At 39.2% G+C, this 23979-nt stretch overlaps 1 long non-coding RNA gene across 3 annotated transcripts in view; it reads right to left on the minus strand.

Moving 5' to 3' along the window:
* Positions 1-20711, minus strand: part of LOC118156469 — a 77786-nt gene extending 57075 nt beyond the window's left edge. The window contains exons 1-4 of one of the 3 annotated variants that reach the window (XR_004746284.1): positions 19667-20711; positions 19261-19358; positions 1388-1457; positions 263-994 (exon numbers count right to left, since the gene is read on the minus strand). This is a non-coding gene — a long non-coding RNA (uncharacterized LOC118156469). Of the gene's footprint in view, positions 1-262; positions 995-1387; positions 1458-16656; positions 17215-17753; positions 17968-18533; positions 19359-19400; positions 19454-19666 lie in introns of those variants that run through there. The other 2 variants (XR_004746286.1, XR_004746288.1) reach the window with 2 other exon arrangements.
* Between the last annotated feature and the right edge of the window lie 3268 nt (positions 20712-23979).

Here is a 23979-nt window from a genome sequence, read left to right on the forward strand (position 1 = left end):
GGGAGGGGATTGCGCAAAGAGCACATCACTGTGATTGCCAAAGCTGCCTTTTCCAACTAGTATCAGAAGATCAGGCAGAAACAGTGCATTTGGGTCAGAACTGGAGAAATCTGTGCTTCTCCCTCACATTCCTTCATCTTTACAAGAAGAAACACAGAGCTTCCGCAGCTACCTCCTTCCCAGCCACTGTACTGGGGACAACCACCCCATGGCAGGCTGCACAGGGGCAACCACCCCTTGCACCTCCAAGCGCATCAGATCCCCACTGCAGAAAGATGGTTTAAATCAACAGGAAGGCTGAAATACCAAAGAACAGTCACCAGACAGTATGAATAATCCTGAAATTCAGAGGGTTTCAGCAATCAAAATGGAATTCAGTTTGGCACTGACAGATCCAAAATCTGTCACAGGAGTAACTGAAAAATGCAGAAGTAAGGAAAATGAGTTTTGGAATTTATTATTCTTTACTTGGACATGTTTTATATTTAAAATGGAAGGGGCATATTATTATAACAAGAATGGGTAATATACATTGTTTTCTATAAGAGCAGGCAGAAATTACATCAGCATTAACAAAGCATTCATAAGTTGAAAGCTTAGAAATTCAATAAATCTTACATGAAGCAACCTGGTCAGAGCATTTTTTTTTTTTTCAGAATTTCCTCTTGGACTTTTAACCTTAAGCCAAATAATCAGTTTTACAAACAAAAACACTTTCACTGCCTCTTTTAAGTAAGCATTTTTTCAAATTCAGTCTTGGGTGGGTGGCAGCAGAGGACAGTCCATCTACGTTTTTTTTAATTAAAGTTAGCATTTATTTTGGTGCTTTAGACTTAGTGACAAAACTGGAGCACAAGTGTCCATGGGGAGCCCCACTAACAGCTGAAATTTGACCCGAACTGTTAATCTTCAGGAAGTGGCTCATGACAGCCACAGTGCTTTCTTGCCCCATCTTTCCAGATGGCCAACCTTCAGTACGACATCACTGCCTGCTCTGCCAGAAAAAAACATGTCTGTGTTATGCACCAGGAGGCTGAGCAGAAAATACACACCCTTGGGTGACCAAGCTAGGGTATCACCTGATCTTTGTTCAGCTGTATCCTTCCTCACATGCCTAGCCCAGAAAAGTGAGTAGAGATCTCTGCTTTCACAAAATATGCTGTCTTAGAAGATGAACAAACTCCTGTTTGGCAGAGCTTGGGCTAGAAACATGGTCTTTGAAAAGGTAGCTTTAGGTATTCACTCACACAACCTGCCCAACAGCATATGCCAAATCTCTGGTATTCATTAGGGGAAAAAAAAAATATATATATATATATATCAAAAAATCTAGATTGGTACTACCAAACAGGGGCACACATCATCATGGGTGCTTGGTGCTACTCACCTGTATGTTGCTGTCTCATTTTCTCTTAGAGAAACTCAAAATGTTGCAGCACGGTTTGGAAAACTCAGACCTACAAGTAGCAGGATTTCAAGACTTAACAGAAAACATCTGCAACCCAGATGAAATAAGGGTATTCTTTAACATTGGATGTTCAGAGAGAGATCGCTTAAGCCACAGTAAAAGAGCAGAAAGGAAGGAATGGGTAGGAGCATGTCTTTAAAGCAAAAAATAAATACTGTTAACTTTGGAATAAATTCTAGAAGAAAACTGTCACCTTGTCAGTAAAACATAGTCTAATTTACACAAAGGTTCCTGCTGCCTTCTTAAAAAGAGATCCATTCCTTACTGCCAAAGTCACTGGGAGAGAGGAATTTGAAAGGCTGTGCTGCTGTGGCAGACAGCAGAAAGCTAGATTGCTGTCTACAGCTGAAGGTACTGAGGAGATGCCAAGAGGTAGCTGTACTGAAGCTTGTGCAGAAGGAAAACTTGGATTTTACTTTAATCACTGTTACACCATCTTTCCCCAAGGGAGAAAGAAAAAAATTAGCAAACATTTTCACCCCCTACTTGATAGCGATTCATTCAGCCCACACACCACCCCCTCAAGGCCAGCAGGCTGTGAAAATCCATTTTCAGTTGTACAGACACATGCCAGATTGCAGCTAGTCTAATCACACAAGTGTTCAAACACACCCAAGCAGAGAATTCAAGAGCGCTTGCTTCTGCCAGCACTGGGTGGCATTTAGGAATTCACATATAGGGAGAGGAGGACTGTTCTTAGTCTCTCCTAATTTGTAATTCCTACAACTGCATTATCTCATAAGGATAATAACCTCCAGGATATCTCGGTCAATGACAGTTTTGTTCAACTGTAATGTTCTCAGACCAGTTTTATTAGATAACGTATTTTCCAGGAATATTTTGTCCTAGCCTACCCAATCTTCAGACAGAAAAGGTCACCAATGTTCCAGCTCAGTGCAGCTCTAGATACATCAGTTAGATGGGGAATTTATGCACAAACAAGTTGTACCTTGTTCAGTGTAAAATTAATCTGTTGGAGGTTTGAGCACTAACACTCCGGAAATTATTACACAGCTAAGAACCACTCGACAAGCTCTTTTGTTCCCTGTAACACCACTCAACATCATCAGCCCAGCATGAGAGGCTGAGGCCAAGTAGCCTCACTGAATAAGTGAGGCTCACAGAATAAGCAGCCTCACTGTATAAACACTGAAACATCTTTCCCTGCAGAGCACTTGGTGGAGGGACCATCATGAGCAAAGCACAGCAACACATTTCCCAGAACAGGCAAGAGACTGGAGACAGTAGCTTTACAGCTTCAAAATTACAACAACCTGCATGTATTGTCTGGTAGCAGGAGACACTAAATGGCAGACAGAGGTCCAAGAGTTATGTTCCTGAGCTTGCTTTCTTAAGCCTTCAGGAACTACCATGCCTTGTGAACAGCTCATTACAGCCACTAGACAAACTGGCAATTTTTCAAGCAGAAATTTTTCTTTTCTAGTGGAAGTTGAGTACTCTTCTACCCAAGCATTCTGGATGTACTTAATTTGTTTTTAAAAATACATGCTTTAGTATAGTCTTTGTAGAAGAAAGGGAAAGAGATCAATAAATAACATAAATAAACCATAAAGACATATTTTCCAGAGTCAAAGAGGTAACAGGGAGATGGCCACGAGGTTATGTTTGAACCCAGTATTCATCAGTTTATCAGCATTCCTAAAACACGCACTGAAAAAGGGAAGCTGGGCACATGTGATCAGAGGGTGCAGAGGTTTGGCACACAGCTCAAAGCCTCAGCTCCTGAAAGGATAGGAGAATACTGAAATTTCAATATCAATAAATAAATAACCCAGCCCTGGTTGCTGGGAGAAGAAAACACATGAAAATATGCTCCAAGAAAGCCCAAGACATAAGCATGAAGCTCAGGAGGAAAAGCTCTAGCGTCTTGTTCTCCAAACAAGGCTTGTTAGCCAGCTGGAGCACATCAGTATCACACAGCTGATTTTTCTTGTGAGAATTGCAGTGTAATGCAATTAACATTAATTTGGATAGGTATAAGGAATAGCTTATCGTGATCCTGACCATAAGGGATGTAAACAGTTCATTCACAAGTGTGAGATGCATGGTAGCATGGCTAACAATGAAATACAAATTTAAGTTGGCTTTAAGCTTAGTTGACTTAAAGTCAGCACCAATCTGAAGTAACAAAGGCATTTAGAAGTGGACAGTTGAGTCAACTAAATGTAACAGAAGATCACTTGGATGAAATTACTTTATACTCTGGCATTGAAAATAGAAAACAAGGGGGAAGGCTGTGCAGGTACAGGTACTGCCAAGCTGTGGGATTCAGGTACAAGCAGAAAATAGCAGCTGTCAGGCAGTGAGGAAGCCCTGGCTATGATCAAGAAGACAAATGGTGCAAGTCATTTACCTAAGAAGAGCACCAGTGTCAAGGAAAACATCACCCCCTTAGCTTTCTATCATAATATGGTTGTTTATGCACAACTATTTCTCCAGCATTCCTTCGGATCTAGTGGACAAGTCTTAAAAACACCAGGAAATGGTGTTTTGGGGCAAGTCTCCCAACACCAAGCAGAAGAAGAGAAGTGTACTTTGAAGTTGCCTGTACTTTGAAGTCCCTTTCCCCTGGGAATATATGCAAAGATTACTGCAAAGGCACCAGTTAAAAAGTTGGCCCACAATATTAGATGATCAGTTTTCTCTTTTGAATGTGTATCCACATATAAAATACGTATGGCCTTGAAAATCTATTCACAGTCACATTTTCTTTTTCTTATATGTTCTATATTTGAAGAAATCACTTGCCTCATTTCCTAACCCATATCACACCATGCTTTTTCAAGTAATACAAGCCATCATATGCTTTGACCTTGTCAGATCATGTAAGCTAGGCAGGGGTGGAAAAGAATCATGTGGATGCGATACCTACGGCACACCTTTAGATAGTACAAAAACACGGGTGCTTATGAATAAGTATGTGGCATCTTTCCCCCAGGGGGACATAAACCAAAACTCCCAAGAAAAGTGGGACTGGAATCTTGAATGGCCCATGTTTTGAAACCTGCTGTAATTAGTTGGCTTAAAGCCAAAATTAGCATCTTTAGCTAAAGAAACAGTGACACTTTACAAGCTTAATATCTAAATAATAATAATAATAATAATCAAATCTATTCAAAATGAAAGTGAAATTGAATCACTACCAATAAATAAATAAATAAATATAAAAATAAAAATAAATTTTATCCTAACTCTGGCATCCTAAGAAATACTAAACTTTAAAATTGTAATTCTAATTATATCCAGGACTTTCTAATCACTCTGCTATGAAACTTTTAGCATTTAGGATTTCCCAAGTCTAGAAAGTCCCAAGTTTATGCTTTATTCTTTACAAAAAGACATGGAGTGCCAACCCTCAGAAAAACATGCAAAATTAGTCTCTAGCTCTGGCAGTCTGTGAGAAACCAGATGCTAAAATTAGGTGGGTGCATGTAGAAATGATGAAAAACAGCTTATATTTGACAGATCTATATAAAGGCTTCAGAAACAGTGACTGTTTCTAAATCCTGGTCTTAGACTAGTGATCATTAAACAAAAACAGAAGTCCTTCTAGTGCAGGCATTGGTGATAGGGGTATTGTTCTTGAGATGACATAGAAAAATCAGAATCCTGTAGTGGTTAAAAATCCTTTGGCAACCTTTCTAAAATGGGGCTGTCCAGCTTTCTGCTTTGCCTCCAGTTTCACTAGTTTCTCTCTCCACTGCCCACCTGGAATCACTTCATGGGACTGCAGTCTGGAAAGATATCTTTGCTTCCTGTCCTTAATCTCATGTGGCACTGTACTGAATCAGCATAGATCACATCAGTTCAATGCAAGGTGTTCAAGTGCAACACGCACTCACTTTACAATCTTCAGCGCCATTGGAAGAAACATACTGAAAATTGTTTTATAAACAAGTTAAACAGCAGCTCCAGGCTCATTTCAGCAACAACACAAAAGGATCTCTTTGTTGTATTGCTTTGATATTGAGGAACACATTTTTCAAAGAGCATCTAAATTTATGCCTGATAATTATAAGCACTATTATTTTGTACCAATGTGATAGTTCAACAGCAAGCTAAATGGTTGGCACACAGAGTTGCTTATGGATGCAGAGTTCACATAGGGAAAATGTATTCACAGCACTGATATCTCTTTGAAAATGTCACAGTACTGCCCTAAAGCTCTATAGAAAAAGGCTGAGCCAGTGTACTGTCAGCTCTAAAAAGGAGGCATTGAGGACTTTTGTTTTCACAAATTAGTGTCCACATCAAATATATTCAATTTAAAACCACAAGTCACAAAATAAAGACAAGGCTTTAAAATGCAATGTTTTCAGTTCAAAACAACCTAATAATAAACAGGCAAAGAGGTTGCCCTTCCCACTCATGCCCTTTAAAAAAAAAAAAAAATCAGCATAAAATCTTTGAAAGCTTGAAAAATTGTGGTATCCCTTGCTCTGCTCTTCCTCTATAGAGCAAAATTTTCTGTATTCCTATTCATTCTGCTCCTGAATTGTTAAGGCAGTTTCTTCTAGGAGAATTGATAATATTTCATTGTCTTTTAGTGTCTCAGAAGTCTGTCAATTTATAAAGCAGAAAATTTAGCCATTCATAAGGGCAGAATTAGAAAAAGAATTATTAGAAATTCCTTTAAGTCCAAATCCTAGTGAGTCATATTTGTACAACAAAATACTATAAGAAGGCAATTCTCTTTCTTTGCCATCTGATAAATTTCCATGTCATTCTGTAAAATAACTCCACAACATAATCATTGTGGTGAGCAAGCCTACAGTTATAATGATAGATGGAATTCAGTCAGCCACAAAACCCTGAAATTATTTAGGTATATGAAAATGTGGCTAATCAGAACAGCATGGTTAGATGCAGTTACTACAGCCAGAAGAAGCTTGAAATGCCATAAAATGTCAAAGATCTTGAGTGCCACTAACAAGTCAGAAATCAAGAATGGTTCCCTCACATAGCTAGGATCCACACGTAATTATTCACCAGGTAAAGTGTGACCAGTCAGCTGTACGTACTACAGCCCAAACCACAAGGTGTGCAGCCACTGTAATCCAGTGTCTGAGGCAGCTCCAGTTGCCTCACGCATGAGAATTGCCAGCAGCAATATAGAAGGGTGTATACTGCTAAAACCACGGGTTTCAGCGTTTACATAAGTATGGAGCTATGAATTGTTAGTTATACAGAAACAACATACTGAAAGATATATGTATGTGTAAAGGGAGTACCAATGAAAAAACATATCTAGTGGAAGATTTATTGGAGGAATAATCACTGTTGAGTGATTGTTAGGAGAAAAAAAATCATAAAATGGATTCTGGAAATGTAAATATTACTTGATTAAAACAAATTTTGAGGAGTGCTCTGTGCTCCATTTAGAATTAGCTGTGCAGGCTACTTCCTACCAAATAATTAGCTTAACTGGAATGAGCCTGTGCATAAGTCCAGTCTCTGAAGAACAATTTTATACCAAGAGCAACAAAAGTCTTTTTATTTTTCTTTCATTTTGAAGAATAAGCCTGCTAACAAGTGCATTGAAAACCATTTTGAAAGTGAACAACACAAAACTCTAAGTGTCCCATCTAATGACTTGCTGCCCCTCCACGAGAGGCATCTTTGCTCCAAGATCTCCCTCTGATCCACATTTTAGATACTGCTGTCTGTCCTGACTTCACTAAAAGGTCATCCACAGACTCTAAGGATTCAAACTAAAATTCAACTGAGCTCTGAAGATAACTTTTCATCTCTAATGATGTTATAATCTCCCTGCAAAATACTAATAATTTATAAGCCTTGTTGAGGTAATTGTGTTTACCCAAACCCATAAGTCTGAAGTATTGAAGTGCTGCATTTTAGAGGCTGGTAACAAAGACCCTATTCAAGAACATTCATTTTCATTTAACTTGCTGATTTTTATCTCTCCACACATCTTCCTGAGTCTTTCAGAGCCAGGGAAAGAAGGAAAATAGAAGCTACTTCTCCCAGCCTTCCACCCTCTTCTAGCCTTATTCCCCTCTTTTTTCTTTCATAAACGTCTCCTGTTCATAAAGGTCTGACTGCATCAGCTAAGTGTGGCAGAAAGCAGTAGTTGCAGTCCAATTCAAATAGCAGGAAGATTTATGATAGTGTCAGCACATTTAAAGGGTCATACTGTTACTGAGAACCCACCTCAATGATTACAAATATCTTTACATACTGATAATTAATACATTGAGGATATGTTTTTCATTAAAATGGTTGCAACTCCTGGCAACTCTGATGGTGATGAGCACCTCAGAAGAAATTAATGCAACAGAGCTTTAAGAAAAAGGTCCCAGAGAGGTGCTGTGCAATGGGGTGGGCCTACACCCTCATGTTGCTCTCTCAGTAATATTGCATGCTTTCTCTAAATGCCACCTCTTAGATATTCATTATTTCAAGGGAATCTTGAAGCTCATTTGAGAGGGAAAAAAAAAAAAAAAAAAAAAAAAAAAAAAGATTTTTCCCAAGAAGAAAGCTTTGGATAACCCAAATGCTCAAAAGCTCAGAGGAAAAATTGAGAGTCCTTAGTATTTATTTTTAATCTCTCATTTTTAAACATCCAGCATTTTCTACATGCTTAAAGTTGAAAACTGAATTTATTCCACCCTTTTCTGCTTCACATTTAGATAAATAGCAGTTATCTAGAAACACGCTGACCAGAACAGTTGTTTTTTATGTAAAGCAATAGATTACGGAAGGTTACAGAGAGCATGGAAACAGTGCATCAGGGTCACTTCACCAAGAACCAAAATAATGTGGCATTTACAAGCAGAAACGAGCAACCAGGACCTTTGCTACTATTTCTATAGTGTTGTGTCATCTTAGATAAGATTAGAAAATTATGGTGACAATGGGAAGAGGGAGGAGAGACAGCTTTGAGTTAAACTCTTCTGTAAAATGGCATCCAGGTTAAAGCAGGAATTCAGTAATTTCCTTTTTCATTTCCAGGGAGACAAGGGACAGGCAAAGGACTCCCACATTGATGAGCAAGGAGGTAAGGCGGTATTCTTGTCTACCATCACCATCCATTCCTCCTTTTACATTTAACACAAAGAAATCAGTGTTTGCAGGCTGGGGCACACTGGTGGCTCTTCAGATGCTGAGACAGGGTACATTCACAGCAGAAGTCCCCTTTCTCTCCCCAGCTGTAAGGGGAGTCTTAGCTGTTCAGAAAGGTGCAGATATGAGGGGCACCAACATAACTGAGATCCCACACACAGCCTGTGGAGTTTTCAAGGGTCTGGAGACTAGTCAGCCAGTACCTGGAAGGTATTTCCCAAATTATGTGTTTGCAAGAAAGGGAAACCAAACACATACGAAAAACTAGGACCCCCACCATGTGAGCTATTTTATCAACACATCATCCCCTTTACAGAAAATAAGCAATATGTGACCTAAATTCCTTCTGATAAGACTTTTTCTCCAAGCATCCCATAAGAGGTATTGATATGCTTCAGGATCAATAGTCACCATCAAGATTTCCTTTGTCCATGATTTTTATGAGCTCTGGGAAGCTGCAATGCAAAGAAGCTTAGATTTTGGGGGTATTTGGGAATATGATTACCAGCCCTGACCTTAATTGACAGATATCACTTCACTTCACTGGAAAGAATTTGTCCACTCCACATCTTCAGTCACTTACTCTTTAAATAACATCTGCAATATTTTTCTAAAATTTTCCAGCAGGGTATATCAATTTAGGACTGGGAAGATAAAATAAAAATAAATAAAGAAATAAATAAATAACGCCTTCAGCTCAAAATAAGGCAAATGTTACATGCAGGATTTTCCACCCCTTTTTCTTAAGTTACTGCATAAAATCTAATCACACTGTGTATTATCTGCAGTATGCACAACATTTATCACCAAAGTTTTGATTAGTTAAAATTTATTCTCATCAGGAAAAACACAGATGGCTCCTAAAAAGCAGCTTTTTCTATACCAAACAGTCTTATCCACCTTTGTCACATGCTTTGCATGCACTTAACAGAATTCTTTAAAAAAACTGTGTTCCGTTGTGGTGCAACATTTTAGAGCATATGCTGCCATTTGATTGACTGTAAGACTACTGTATGTTTGATTCAAGGAGTGGTGTCAATGTTTGCTGTGTTTTTTTTTTTGATCTTTGACATTACAGTGACATATCTAAAAGCTGTTAATAATTTCTTTAAATCAACTCACCAACTTCATCTGTATCTGTCAGTACGTAATGAAGAGTGTTTAGCTGACTTAGGCTGCTTCCAAATGGGAAATACTATTAGATGTCATGAAATGCCTTCTAAATTTTTAGTTATGGTAGACTGAGTTTGCCAGTTTGTACAATTCTGCATGCTGCCACCACTGCTTCCTCAACAAGCTGCATTTGACAGGATTCTGGTGGGAGAGAGAGTTTTTCTCACCTGCCTGAGTGGAAGGACTGCTCTCAGGGGCTGGTGCAGAGGGCTGTGAATGATGCAGAACCGCACAGGCTCCATGATTTCCCCATCATGGTGAGTCGCGAAAAACTGACTCTATAATCAGTAAGATTGTAAAGTAGGTATGTTTATTCAGTGCTGGGCAGCACGAGGGGTAGTCCCACCAAAGTCGTGCGCGCAATGCACTTGCTTGCATTCTCTTTTATCCCCTAAAATATTACATATGCATTAAGTTTCGCAACATATCTATGCATATTCATTTCCTAGCTCTGCCTAGCCCTGCTTCATATGCTAATTATCTTATCAGTCTTTCTGCACTTGAGTAGTGGTCTGCTACAGTGGACCACTACTACAGTGGTTCTTCACACTCTGGTGGTCGTCCAGGTGGTCGTGAGGATGAAGTAAGATGTCTTCATCAGAGTTGAACTTTTCACCTCATCTCCCTGCACATGCTCTCTGAGCCCTTGGTCACAATCTGGGCCATAAGGTTGGTTTGGTCCAGTTCTTTGGGGTCTGAGGAGCTCCTGTTATCTTGAGGCCTTGCATGTTTCATATTCTTTATCTTATACTTTTATAAACAGTCCTCCTTATCTCTAAGCCCTTTTATAAACACTCCTCCTTCTCTCTGAGCCCTTGGTCACAGTCTGAACCATCAGGTTGGTTTTATCTGGTCCTTGGGGTCCCAAGGGCTCATCTGGAGGCCTAAGCGCAGCACAGGCACAGTACATCACAAATGTAGCACATATTAAGCAATGAGTGTTGCCTACATATTTATTCTTAATCAGTCGCTCTCTAATTTCTAATCCCATGTTTCAGTCCCCCGTTTTCTGGAAAATCTAGTAAATTCTTTTACTTAATACAAAAATTTTTCTTCCCAAGTTCTATGATATGTATCCCTCAATGCCTTGCCTTTTACTTTCATCAAGGAAGTTAATATTGCCATTCGTTGTAACAATTTCCAATTCCAAACAAGCATTAAAAAAGACAGTATTAAACTTATACCAACTAATATCAATAAAACAAATATTGGGTGACATAATGTGTTCAAAATCCCAGTTGCATTTGGCGACCACCCAAAGAGTGCATCCCACCAGTTGTGATTTGTGTCTTGTTTACTCTCTGCAAAACTCTGTTTATTTCCTTTGTATCATGATGGACAGTGATTAGAATCCTCTCTGCATTTTCCTGAACTCTTTTTTAAAAATTTTAATTAGGTCTTGGTGTTTGACTAGTTGCTTCACTAAAGTGAGGTTCATCCCAATTGCTGTCAGTAATAACTTATGATACATTGTGTTGTTAGACTTGATCAACTGGTGGGATATCACACCCGACAATTCTAACAAAGTTACAAATACAAAAGTTAGAATGACTTTTGCTAGGGAGAGTTACGTTTTCCTTATCTACCTCTACAAAAGCACAAGCAGTTCTTACACACACCCTTGATCAATATATACAAGCACAGTCCTTTGACTAGTACTTGGATGAATTTCAAAGTGGCAAACATCTTGCTCAGCGTCAAGACATACATCCCGAGCATCAACTGTGTTGCTTTCACAAATAAATCCTTGTTGTTCCCAGGTAACACATGATTCCAGATTTACAGGCTGCCATTTCCCATTCCCTATCCGTGTCCATGTTCTATGCTCCGAGGCATAGAGTACTGTCTCCTCATAGTTTAATCCTAGTGCTATGATGGGGTGGATAACATAAACTGTGGCATTACATATAGTAAACACAAAGGCAGTAGCCATGTTAACAATGGGATCATTTATGTAGCTAACCTCTTCTCAGTGGCTTGTGGGGATAGGACAAGGGGCAATGGCCACAAGATAGAACACAGGAAGTTCCGCACCAACATGTGAAAGAACTTCTTCACAGTGAGGGTGACGGAGCACTGGAACAGGCTGCCTAGAGGGGTTGTGGAGTCTCCTTCTCTGGAGATATTCAAGGCCCGTTTGGACGCCTACCTGGACAGCCTGCTCTGAGGATCTTGCTTTGCAGGGGGGTTGGACCCAATGATCTTTCGAGGTCCCCTCCAACCCCTAAAGTTCTGTGATTCTGTGATAAGTAAAATTTACCAGAGTCCACCAAGATTGGAACTTCCTCTCAAAATCATTGGCTTTGTCCCAAACAGCCTTTCGGACTTCAACCGGGAAAACGCTTCACTTCCTTCCCTAATGATTAAGGCAGCTGTTGCCTGCATCCAGCTTGTATACAGCTTGTATCCAGCTTGCCTGCATCCAGCTTGTATATTGCTTGTATACAATAAAAGCTAAAGATACGTTATCTTGAACCATACTAAGTGCATCTATTATTAGTTTGTGGTCTTGGTCTTTAACCTTTTCCCATCTCAGTAACTTGCCATTTGCTAGTTCCCAATGCCAATAAGGATGATTGTAGGGGCTGTTTTAGTTTTGTCAAATCACTTGTTGCTGTGGCCAGCTTATTCATTAATATTTCTTAATCAATTCAATTTAAAACTCCTAATCCTGTTCCTAGCATTCCAATTAAGTCTCTTCGTTTCCTGTCCCTGAGGTGTGCTTGCTTTTGTGACCATATTGTCCAGCCAAAAACAGCTAATTGCTACAGTCTGTGTTAATATAAGATTATACCAACAATCTAATTTACCTGGGTGGATACAACCTTCTTATTGGCCACTTCTGGAAATCGGTTTTACTAAAATCCCCGTTACTTTCTTGTGGGTTGTTCCATTAATCATTCGGCACCCTATTTTAATTTTGTCCCCTATGGTTCTTTGGTGTGTCCACTTTTCCACTAATTTTGCCATTCTGATAATGTATGTAAATGGTCACCATTTGTTTGCCAAATAACCACAACTGCTAACTTTCCATTAATGCTCTTATCCTCTGTTGTTAAGGTTTCAGACCAAGGCCACTCACCATTCTCTATTGTCATAGAGGCACCTTCCAATTCTTGAATCACAATTACAACTATAAGCCACAAAAATAAAATGATTCTGCTAACTAATTTTCTGCTAATTATATTACTAAATATTCACAACCATAATGTCCACATTTTGCTTGACTAAGCTTTAGTTTCAGTTCACCATCACCCAGCGTTACTTTCCTGGGGGCTTCTGGAGCTTTCTTCACTCAAGAGTGGTGAATCCAGGCACTCTGTTCCATGATCTTAATTGCGGTGAAGGTAGTAAGGAGCACCTGGTATAGTCCTTCCCACTGTGGTTTCAAAGTTTTCTCTACAAGAGACTTAGTTACCTCTCGGGCTTTGTCAGTCCTACTAGGGAAAACCTCTGGCCATCCTGAAAAGGTATCTGTTAACACCAGTAAATATTGACACCCCCCTTTTCTTGGAAGTTCAGAAAAGTCAATTTGCCACTGCTGCCCAGGCCCATGGCCTTTTCCAATTTGACCCAGTTTTGGTTTGGGGGTATTTTGGGGGTTAGTCTGGAGACAAATATCACATTGTTAAGTTATTTGAGTGATGGTAGCATATAAGTTCCTGGCAATAATTTTTCCAATTAGATAGTTATATAAAGCGTCTATTCCTCAATGTGTCTTCTGGTGTTTTTCCTTTACCGGTGACCACAAAAATAAATGAATTGGAGGGGATGACCTTCCCTTCTTTGGTAATAGCCCATCCCTCTTGGTTATATTTTCCCTTTTGACTTTTGATTAATTTTCTATTCTTTTGTTATATACAGGCTTACATTCAAGGGAAATCTGCCCGTCTGGAATCAGGGCTCCCTCAGTTGCTACCTCATTTTCTGCTGCTTCTTTGCCTCTGTCTGCCAGATCATTTCCTTCCATATTTATTCTTAATCAGTCATTCTCTAATTTCTAATCCCATGTTTCAGTGGTCCCTACATGCTTCCTGTTTTTCTGCAGACACCTCGCAATGCACTCTGTACACCAGAAGCTGGTTGACTGGTTGCAGAGTGACTGACTACTAATGAAACACTTGAAACACCCATTACTCTTACAGAACTAATGAAAACTGAGTGGAAAAGTGAGACCAAATTATTCACACACAATGTAGCGACATATTTATACAAATGAGCCACATGGTTGCAGATCTACCTATCCAGCCTGCTTCTAGCAGCTTCTTTGTTAAAGGGTGCTTGGGAACCAGGCTGAAAGACTGTCTTAGAGTGAGAAATTATGCACAGAATAATTAATCCCTTTTTCGTTACTTGCTTACAAAACATGTTCACGTAAACAACCACTCTCTTTTCCTTATATGCATACACAATCCCATTCTTCTTTCCCATCTAAAATATTAATTTACTCAATAAATTCTGCTATAAAACATTAGACTACCATCCATAAAAGTTATAAAAATAGCTATTGATCTGCCAAAATTATTCACACTAGCATCCAAATTAGCATCAGACTGGTAAATACATGTCAGTCTGAAACTGCTGACTCTACAAAGCATAAATGGCTAGGTCTTAATTTGACATCACCCAGATTGCCACTATACCTTGAGGTACATCAATAACTTTAAGGATGACATCCACTGCCCAGAACTGGATGTTTAATAGGATCAAGGGAGCAAAAAACTTCTGTGGCTTAAAAGAAGTAAAATCAACAAACAAACAAACAACAAAAAGTGCTCTTTCCAATATTTAATTTAGGGCAAAAGTATCTCAGCAAAATTTCCACATTGCAAAGAAAGGGATAAAGGAGAATTTAGTTAATTAACTTGTTACTGAAAATGTGATAGCATTTCCCCCACCTTCTCTTGTATTTATCTATTAAGCATAATGAAAAAGCTTGTGGACCAGGTACTGTAATGCGAATGGCAGTTTATGAATATAATATAGGCTACTGAACACACTGCAAGCAGCAAACCTTTAAAAAATATCCTCTCCCTTTGTCTCCATGACAAATTATTTCTACCATTTGCACTAATAGGCTAAATGTGAAGCTGATAAGCACAGAATGTGGCATATAGGGCATTGCAACTTAACCTTTGGGTCTGGTTTAAAATGATGTATCCTCATGGATTTCAAAGGAATTATTTCCAGTTTATCTTTCAACTTATACCCTTGCATCAAAATTAAATAGCAAACTGGTTCTAAAAATAAGGTCATTCAAGACTAAATTTGTAAGGAAGAGAAAGGCACAGTTTTCGGCCTACTGAGACTATCAGAAGCACTAGGAAATGCCACAGCAGCACATAAGCCTTTAAAAGTTTGGCCAAAATTGCACTGGGACATCTGAATGGGAATGGCACTGGGAGCTCCCAAATTCTCAGTTCCGTGAAGATGCCTAAGAACAAGTCCCACTGACTCCTATAAAACTACTGGTGCACTGCAAGTCCAGTGTGAGCCAGGCCATAACAGCATGTTGTCCTGCTATCATTAAGAATGCCAGCATGAGAGTAAATACCTACTGAAATAATTAATGAACTGATTCAGCCCTTTCTCCTCTTCATACTCTGTCCTAGAAGTGGCCATCAAACTTTTAGAAATATCTATACTCTGCAAAGGAACAGGAGGTCAGATGTTTCCATATGCTGGATATCACCACTGTTATGGTATAGCACGTTCTGTATCAGTTATTTGTAATTCATGCTGTATGGCTGATTACTGAAGTCACTGAGAAATATTTCTCCCCTCCACAAGAGGCTTCCAAATGGCTGATTAGCATGTACAGAAGAAATATTTGGTGAAAACACTCTTTTGCTTGGGTACATGCTGATAAATATATTTATTTATTTATTTTCAGAATCAAGTGTTTTCGACAAACACTAGATGTTAAAAGAATGAAAAAGATAAGGAAATGGTTTGAAATCTATCAGGTCAGAATGCCATCTTCATTTGACTTCAAGTAATAATGATAACAATAACAACAGCATGAACAAAAAATGTAAGAATCGGAAATTAATATAGTCCTTGTGGAACAATGTGAATCAAAAATAGAGAGAGAGGGAGCACCACAAAAATTACTGCTCTATGAAAATTTTGTTTAATAAACTATTTTACAACTATTAAAAAAAAAAAAAAAAAATCCTCTCTATTCTGCCTTGCTTTCCCTTTCCCCTGTGAGTCCAAAAAATTACCTCCTTAGTTTGAACACTAATTTCATCCAAAGGGATGCTGTGTATTAACCAACGATGATAAAAAGGATTAAGGTGCAATGGGCTTTATGAAGTCAGAGAGGAGACTCATTAAATTCTGCTAGCAATCTATCCTGCTGCCTTACAGGCAATTCTGAATTGAGGTACTAGACTTTGGGACTATGTCTTTCCTTCTACCCAATTCACACAGCATCATCTGTAGCTCCTGTTTATCCAAGGTCTCTTCTGCCTCTAATGGCAGGAAGACGACTGTCTCAGGTACCAGGGTACAACCACGTAGACCCATCTTCCTTGTTGAGGCTCTAACCAGTGCATGACCTTCAACACATCTCCCTGATTACAAAAGGAACTGGGTGCCTTGACACTTTATGAAATGCTTCCCAGTTGCATGGTGGATGTAATTGCATTAAAGGTCACAACTTCAGATGTCGCAGTGCTTCAGCTGTCTCACTGCAAAGTGGAACTGACTGCATGATGTTCAAGAGAGTATCCAAACAGATTGAAAAAAGCAAGCAGAAAAATGATATCAGAAACCCAGCCAAAAAAATCAGAATGTGTAATTTGCCTCAGTTCAGAAGGAATGAATAGCAGAGCTGGAAGTTGAAAGCAGATCTTCTGGCCTTAACTTTGAAAATACCTGTTGATAGCACTACCTTTCCCAGTGTTTGCTCCCCAGTTCATGAGTCTGTCTCAAGGCTAGCTTTACCCTATAGTTCCAGTAGTTGGATTAAATAAATTCATAAGGTAGCTGGGAAGGTATGTTTGAGTGTGGGTGTTAGGCAACAATTTAGCTTCAGTAATGATAGATGTAGCTGGGCTTCAAAAACCATGCTAATCTTCACAGAACAGATGAAAAAAAGCTTTGGTGAAAAAGCAACTAATTTAGAAAACAAAACAAAACAAAAACAAACAAACAAACAAAAAACATAAAGAAAAAAAGTGGAGGATGTCCACGACCCGTTTAAGACAATCTGACTTTTTATGAGATAAGAGTCATCCTATTGTTTGTAAGAGCAAAGAGGCTAGCCTCATGACAACAAAGTTCTTAACTCCTTTTATGTTTCAGAACAATTGCAAAATCAGTAATGTTGCACTCTTATTCTAACAAAACTGCATCTGCCAGTTTTTATACAACTATTTAAGAATGGAATAAATAGAGGTATACTCTGGAACAATTAAACTGAAAACATTTCATAACACAGAGACTCTCTCATACACAGCTACCTACCACAGCTCTGTAAGGAACATTAAATACTGTGAGATTTGTTAATCAAACCGATCTTGTAACAAACATGGTATAAGGAATTTGATAATTGTTAAGCAAGCCGGCTGGGCAACTTTCCAAGCCACTGCTTCTCATGTTACCTTGTGAGTGTAACTTGTTGAGATCCTATCTGTAGCCAATTCCTGATAAGCTAACAAAGGCAGCGACTGAGATGGCCAAATAAGGACATGCTTGCTAGAGGCCATGATCCACAATGCAGAGGAAGACTATGGCCTTCATCTTCACGACCACCAGAGGGCTTGTGACGACCCCCCTTGTCACAGTCTGCACAATCGCAGAGCACACCAGGACATGATACATATACCCGGAACAACCAGGCTATAAGAAGAGGACTCTGGCAGGGGTGAGGTGTGCGCCATTGGTGGAGCAGAGACTCCCTGGCTGCCCAGCGCTGTTCTGCTTGCTTGGTTGCTTGCTTAATAAATTCGGCTTTGATAAATATTTTACTGAGAGTGGGTTTGTCATTGCCACTTACCACTTATAAGAGCTCTAACAAGCAGCATGTACAGCCACATTGCTTCAGCATCCAGACTAGTTTGTAAATGCTTCTGGTCTTTCCACAGGAGCCTGTTTTTTTGTTGTTTTTTTTTTTTCAGAAGGATCTTACAATCAGAACATATTGTCAAGACATTATGTGTTTTTCGATTACTTGATTTTTTCCGTTATGTATTTAGAATCATTTGCAAATGTGACTATGTTGTGGTTTAACCCAGCCGGCAGCTAAACACCACACAGCCGTTCACTCACCCTCCCCTGTCCCTCTCCGGGATAGGGGAAAGAAACGGGAAAGTGAAGCCTGTGAGTTGAGATAAAGACAGTTTATAAGGACAGAACAATAATAATAATAATAATAGTACTACTAATAATAATGTATATGAAACAAGTGATGCACAATGCAATTGCTCACCACCCACTGACCGATGTCCAGCGTATCCCCGAGCAGCTGCCCCCCCCACCCCGGCTAGCCACCCCTAGATGTTGTTTAGCATGATATCAGATGGTATGGAATACCCCTTTGGCCAGTTTGGGTCAGCTGTCCTGGGTCTGTCCCCTCCCAGCTCTTGATGCACCCCTAGCCTGTCCGCTGGCAGGACAGAACAAGGAGCTGAAAAGTCCTTGGCTTGGTGTAAGCACTGCTCTGCAACAATTAAAAACATCAGCATGTTATCAGCACTCTTCTCATCCTAATCCAAAACATAGCACCCTACCAGCTACTAGGAGGAAAATTAACTCTGTCCTAACTGAAACCAGGACAGACTAGGAGATGTTTTTTCTTTCCCATGTCACTATCTTTTGTGATATTTGTTGGACGTGCATCTCCTTTTCAGAAATCTAATGAACTTTACAGGCTATTGGTAAGCTGCAGCTTTAGATCTAAAAGAGATGAATTCTCTTACTGCGCTCCAAATTAACCACAGTACGACAGAAACACTTCACTATGGAGAGGCAGGCAACAAAGAGGGCAAAGGTTGCACTGGCAACAAGATATTATGATGTATTACAAAAACAGACAGATATTTAGGGATGATAGATACAGCACCCAGCCTTCACAAACAGACAATTTCTTCTTTTCTAAAAATTTCTGACCTACAACAAAACACAATCCACTGCCTATGGCATTAAAATCCTTCCCAGTGTTACGGGTTTTATTACAAATAAGAAAAAGAAGAAAAATAAAAGTGCTAGATTTCCACTGAGATAACCTTTTTCTAGATATTGCCTGAGAAGGAGCAGTGCAAATCATTGTAAAAGGCCAGTGTGGCTCTTTTCAGAAGCACAGCTGGCACTGACAGGTTTGAACCTGAGGACAGGCCAAGCAGAAGCAGGCCCTTTCTAAGGAGATTTGCAACAAGCAGCTCTTCAACACAGAGAGTCTTTTTCTGGGAAGGACATTGAAGCTCAGGGCACATTTTGAAGAATAAGGCAAGTGACAGAAAACACTCAATAAAAGATAAAAAACAAAAGCATTCAAAAAGATACAGCACAGTGTTGTGTCTGCCATTTAGTTCTCCACTGCTAAATGGATGAATGTGGATGGAGGTAGACCACAGCCAGCTTGGAGGAACAAAGTGCAAAAAGTAATCTGCAGCAAGGAAAAAAAAAAAAATAAAAAGAAAAAAATTACCTTAGAACAGAATAACATGCCTGATCTCCCAGAGGAGGTGGATGGGAGAATTCCTAGAAAAGCAGAGATGAAAGTGTTACAGTTAAAAATGAAGCAAGGAGCAGAATGAAGATTACATTGACCCCATTGCGAGATAATGAGATGTCATTTCCAGTAAATAAGATAAAAGAGGTCAACTGAAAGAGTCAGTAGAAACTCATGGAATATAGAAGAAAGATTATGATAGCAGAGGCAGTGTTAATAGAGTATGTAAATTAATTGCTTACCTTCCTGATCACATGGAGAGATGCAAACTGGTGTCAAGGAAACTGAATTTTATTTTTCAGGAGGAGATGGTAGAAACTAGGACAAACTAAGCTGGTAACAACAAATTAGGAAAAATAATGGGTCCCCTCAAGCTTCACCATAGATTTAGAGACTGCTAAAAGGGTAAAATCTGATCACTAGCTGCAGAGATAATATCAGTTAGAGCAGCCAGACCCAAATACCTGAATACTTAGTCTGAAAAAAAATCATCTTCTACATGGACTTCTGAAAGAAGAAACACCAAAACTAAATGTGATAATGCATAAGAGGCAAGAAAACAAAGTATTAATGAAGGACACCAGAACAGTTGACTTGGTATTCTGGGCTAGCAGTCAGGAAACAGCTTGGCCTGAGACCTTGAGGGATCACACACACACCAAATTTCTGTCCTTTGTTTTGTTTCTTACACAGTAAACTCTCCGGGTCCAGCGTGGCTTCTCATACTCCAGAGTCCACCTCCATTAAGGATCCATAGGATAATGCACCGAGTTGTGTTACATAAAAGCAATCAAATAGGACCATAGGAATAAAGCGAAGATTAGAGGAAAAGACTAGAAATACCTTTTATTGAAGAGCAAGAACAAAAATCAGCATTCCAGAAGGAGAAACATGGGAGAAAGTAACAAAAGCTGTAGATGTTATCATAGCACATACTGTCTCAACTGTGAGCTATAGTAAATGATGGGAACAATGCAGAAAACAGAAGAGAGAAATCAAATTCAGAAGACCATAGGAAGTTGAGGAACATAGGCAGATATAGGCTGTGTAATGTACAGACTGATGCACGTGAATATTCACAGGTCCTTGATGGGGACCATGCCAGACATCCTTTAGGCTATCTATTTGCTTTGATTTACTTTCAGTGGAAAGTCTCCAAATCTTTTTTGTCCTGGATAAGCATAAGCATTGCATGCACACATCTCATGTGGTTGTACCAGTGAATGCAAAGCTTTCATACAGTGTTTCTCTTTTCCAGACAGATAAGCATGGTTGTTAAGCAGGTTTCCTCTAGAAAAAAAAAAAAAAAAAAAAAAAAAAAAAGAGAGAGAGAGAGACACTTTAAAACATGCAAGTATTACTAAAACAATGTTCAGATAGGTAGGAAAAAAGGGAAGATAGATGACATATCTTATATGTTTGTCCTCTGAGCTGCAGCACTTTGTAGAGAGATCTAAGCTTGGTTTAAAGGAGTTCTCTTAGGTAGTGCAAGCCCTCTGTCAGCCTGGTGCACAGCATGTGCTCATCACCCCTGCTGGCAGTACCAGTGGAACTAGACTGCTCTGGAAGTCCAGTCTTCTTGTTCAGGCTGTGAGGAGGGAAACTGGGCTGAGTGGACACCAGTTGACCCAGCAGTCACCACATTTTTTCTTTTTAGTGTGAACAGTTATAGGTAAGTAGCTGAGCGAGTGATGAGACCTCTCAGTTAGTGGAAGCAAGAGTTTGGTAACTTCCACTTATGTTAGGAGGAATTTCCTTGCTTTTAAGGAGCATCAGGAAAGGTTTTCTCCTATCTCAGCATCAGCTAGAATGGGTCCTCTGACCCTGATGTCAATGAAATCTTGCTGTCTCTGGGTTATAAAGTATGGGACATGACAGACATGTCTCACTGCAAAAAATCATACATCTCTTCAAAAGCAATTCTAGATGAGGTAGCTTGCAATATTTCTCCAGCGTTACTGTTAATTAAAATAGAGCCATTACACTAAACCTGAACTTTCTTCCCAGGTCTCTGACACGACCTCATGCTCCATCTCTTCTCCAGAAGGCTGGGTGCTCATCAGGGCTCACCATTTCATGGCCCACATGACACAGACTGAAACAAGCACTCAGCCCATGAGGAGCATGTATAGCTCAAACGTCCTCTACAATACTTTTACAAATTTTCCATTTCTGACTGATCTACTGCAGTTTTATTTTCCTCACAGAAAATTCATGAATGTGTTTTCTTCTCCCAGTACCTTTAAAAGCTCTGTATTCCTTAGCAGGGCTGAACCCATATTCAGTCATCTCTGGCATACTTAAGCAGTATATCCACATTAAAATAATGCCCTATTTAAAAATTAAAAATAATAATAAAAAAATAAAAAATAAAAATAAAAATCAACATAGCCCAAAAATACAGCTCAGAAAAGGAAGGGAGGAAGGGAGGGAGGGAGGGAGGGAGGGAGATAGTGCTAAAACCATTGCTACAGGATAACATGTTGACTAATGATACACAACAGTGTTGGCACATTTTGAAGTGTTTGCTTATCCCCAACAGTATTAAGAGTGAGAAATTAAGAAGTCAGAGGAAAACTAGCGAAAGCTTCTGATTTATAAAGCTGAACCATACAGAACCACAGAGAAAGCCTTGACTGCTCTAGTCCCGTATCATCTGCTTGTGACAGAGCAAAATGGGACCTTGTAGCGACATGCAGCATGCTTGAAAACACTAAAGGAGCACCTGCATACAAGATACTGTGTCCTGACTAGAGACAAAACACAGAAAGGGTCAGGTTTAAAGGAGCGTAAGTAAAATACCATTTTGCAGATATCATTTAATCTCCTCTGTGAGTAAATTCTGACTGTAAGACACTGTTAGGTAATTTTGGTGAGTAAGGATGAAGATACTCCAGAGGTCTTAACTTGATTAGTATTTGCATCTTTTCTACCTTCTTTAGTTCATGTTTCTAGTTCAAAGAAATTAAGGAATTAAATTTCTGTCTCTCCCTCATTTTCTACTGAGTTGCAACTACTTTTAATGCCATGGCTAGATGCTAAGTCCTTCAGGGGGAGGTTCCACAAGCCAGTCTAATACTATCATGAACAAACACAGAAACAATCTGAGGAGCCATGCATATGAGGCTTGACAGACTGCAGTTTGGGTTATTAACTCTACCTGATGACTCAACAGGATGTCTTTATTTAAAAAATAAGCACACAGCCTTCTACGGCTTGCACATTTCAGAATCTTTTTGTCAAAAATGGTTTCCAGACTGACAATGTCAGAATTCCCCCTCATTGCTCCCATAGAGCTCTGAAATTATGACAATATTGTAGTACAGCTGCATGTAGAAATCACAGCTTCAACGAGGGCCTCATTGCAACAAGCCCTGCTTATTCACAAGATTAAAAATATTCCCTTTTATAGCCTAAATATAGAAATGAAGAAAAAAAGCAGAAATAAATCATCATTTTGTAGCTAAGAAACTAAAGCTCCAGGACATGCAGAAACAGCTCCCTGGAGCTGGTTAACATTTCTAACAGTCTTCATCCAACATTCAGCCATGTGTGACAAAATATCCAAAGACTGCAGCACAGTTTTTAGATGTTTCTGACACACCTAAACCAAAGCCACTCAGATTCACTGAGCTAAACACCACAATATATACATTTCCCTACTCCAGCTCTACCCAGTATGTTATCTTCCCAGTGACTTCTCAATATTTGACATAAAATTAACTCACCTTCAGACAATGAAAAATAAATTCCACACGGCCTCCAGCTCTGCCATGAAAAACTATAGAAGTAAAGAGAAAAAAAAAAAATAAGACTCTACCTTAAATTGTAACTTGCCCATGTTCACCCATTGGTCTTTTTATCTTTAAATCAGAAAAATATCCAAGTTTGTATCTATCCCTATTCAACCAATCACAGAGACATGCATTTCACATTAATGTTCCGCTTAAATCCGATAGATTTAAGTATCTTCAGAATGTGGTAGGCAAGCAGTAGCAGCTTAACTTTTTTCCTTGTTAATGACAGACAGATGACTAGTAAATGAATACACACCATTCATCATCTTTTTATTGATAGTGGAGGTGGTTATACCTGACTCTCTTATTAAAAAACTCTTTCTTGACATTCATTGAACTTAAAGCACTGGAGAGGAAGCTCCGAGGCTGCTTTTTGAAAGCAACAAGAAAAATGTTCCTTCTTAGCATAAATCTGTTATTAATTTTTTTTGAAAAAGTGTTTTATTGAGAAATCATTGAGATTTTATCCCCCACAATTTGAAGGATTATATGATAAATTTGCAGACATTTTTCCAGTATTTGTCTGTGTCTTTGCCACTCTGGCAAAATATCAAAAACTATTGGCTAATAACACATCTGTGAATACAATAATTTAGACACGCTATAGGTATATAGAGAGAATTTAGAAGCTACATTCCCCAGATGTATTATCTGATCTTAGCTTACTCTTTATAGGCCTGCAGAGGCAAATCCAGCTTCCCCACCTGTGTCCATCAAGCACAAGGTGTTGTGTGGTCAGAGGGGAGCTGAGGTGTTTT

This window comes from Oxyura jamaicensis, chromosome 1, assembly GCF_011077185.1.
Source record: "Oxyura jamaicensis isolate SHBP4307 breed ruddy duck chromosome 1, BPBGC_Ojam_1.0, whole genome shotgun sequence".
NCBI lineage: Eukaryota > Metazoa > Chordata > Aves > Anseriformes > Anatidae > Oxyura > Oxyura jamaicensis.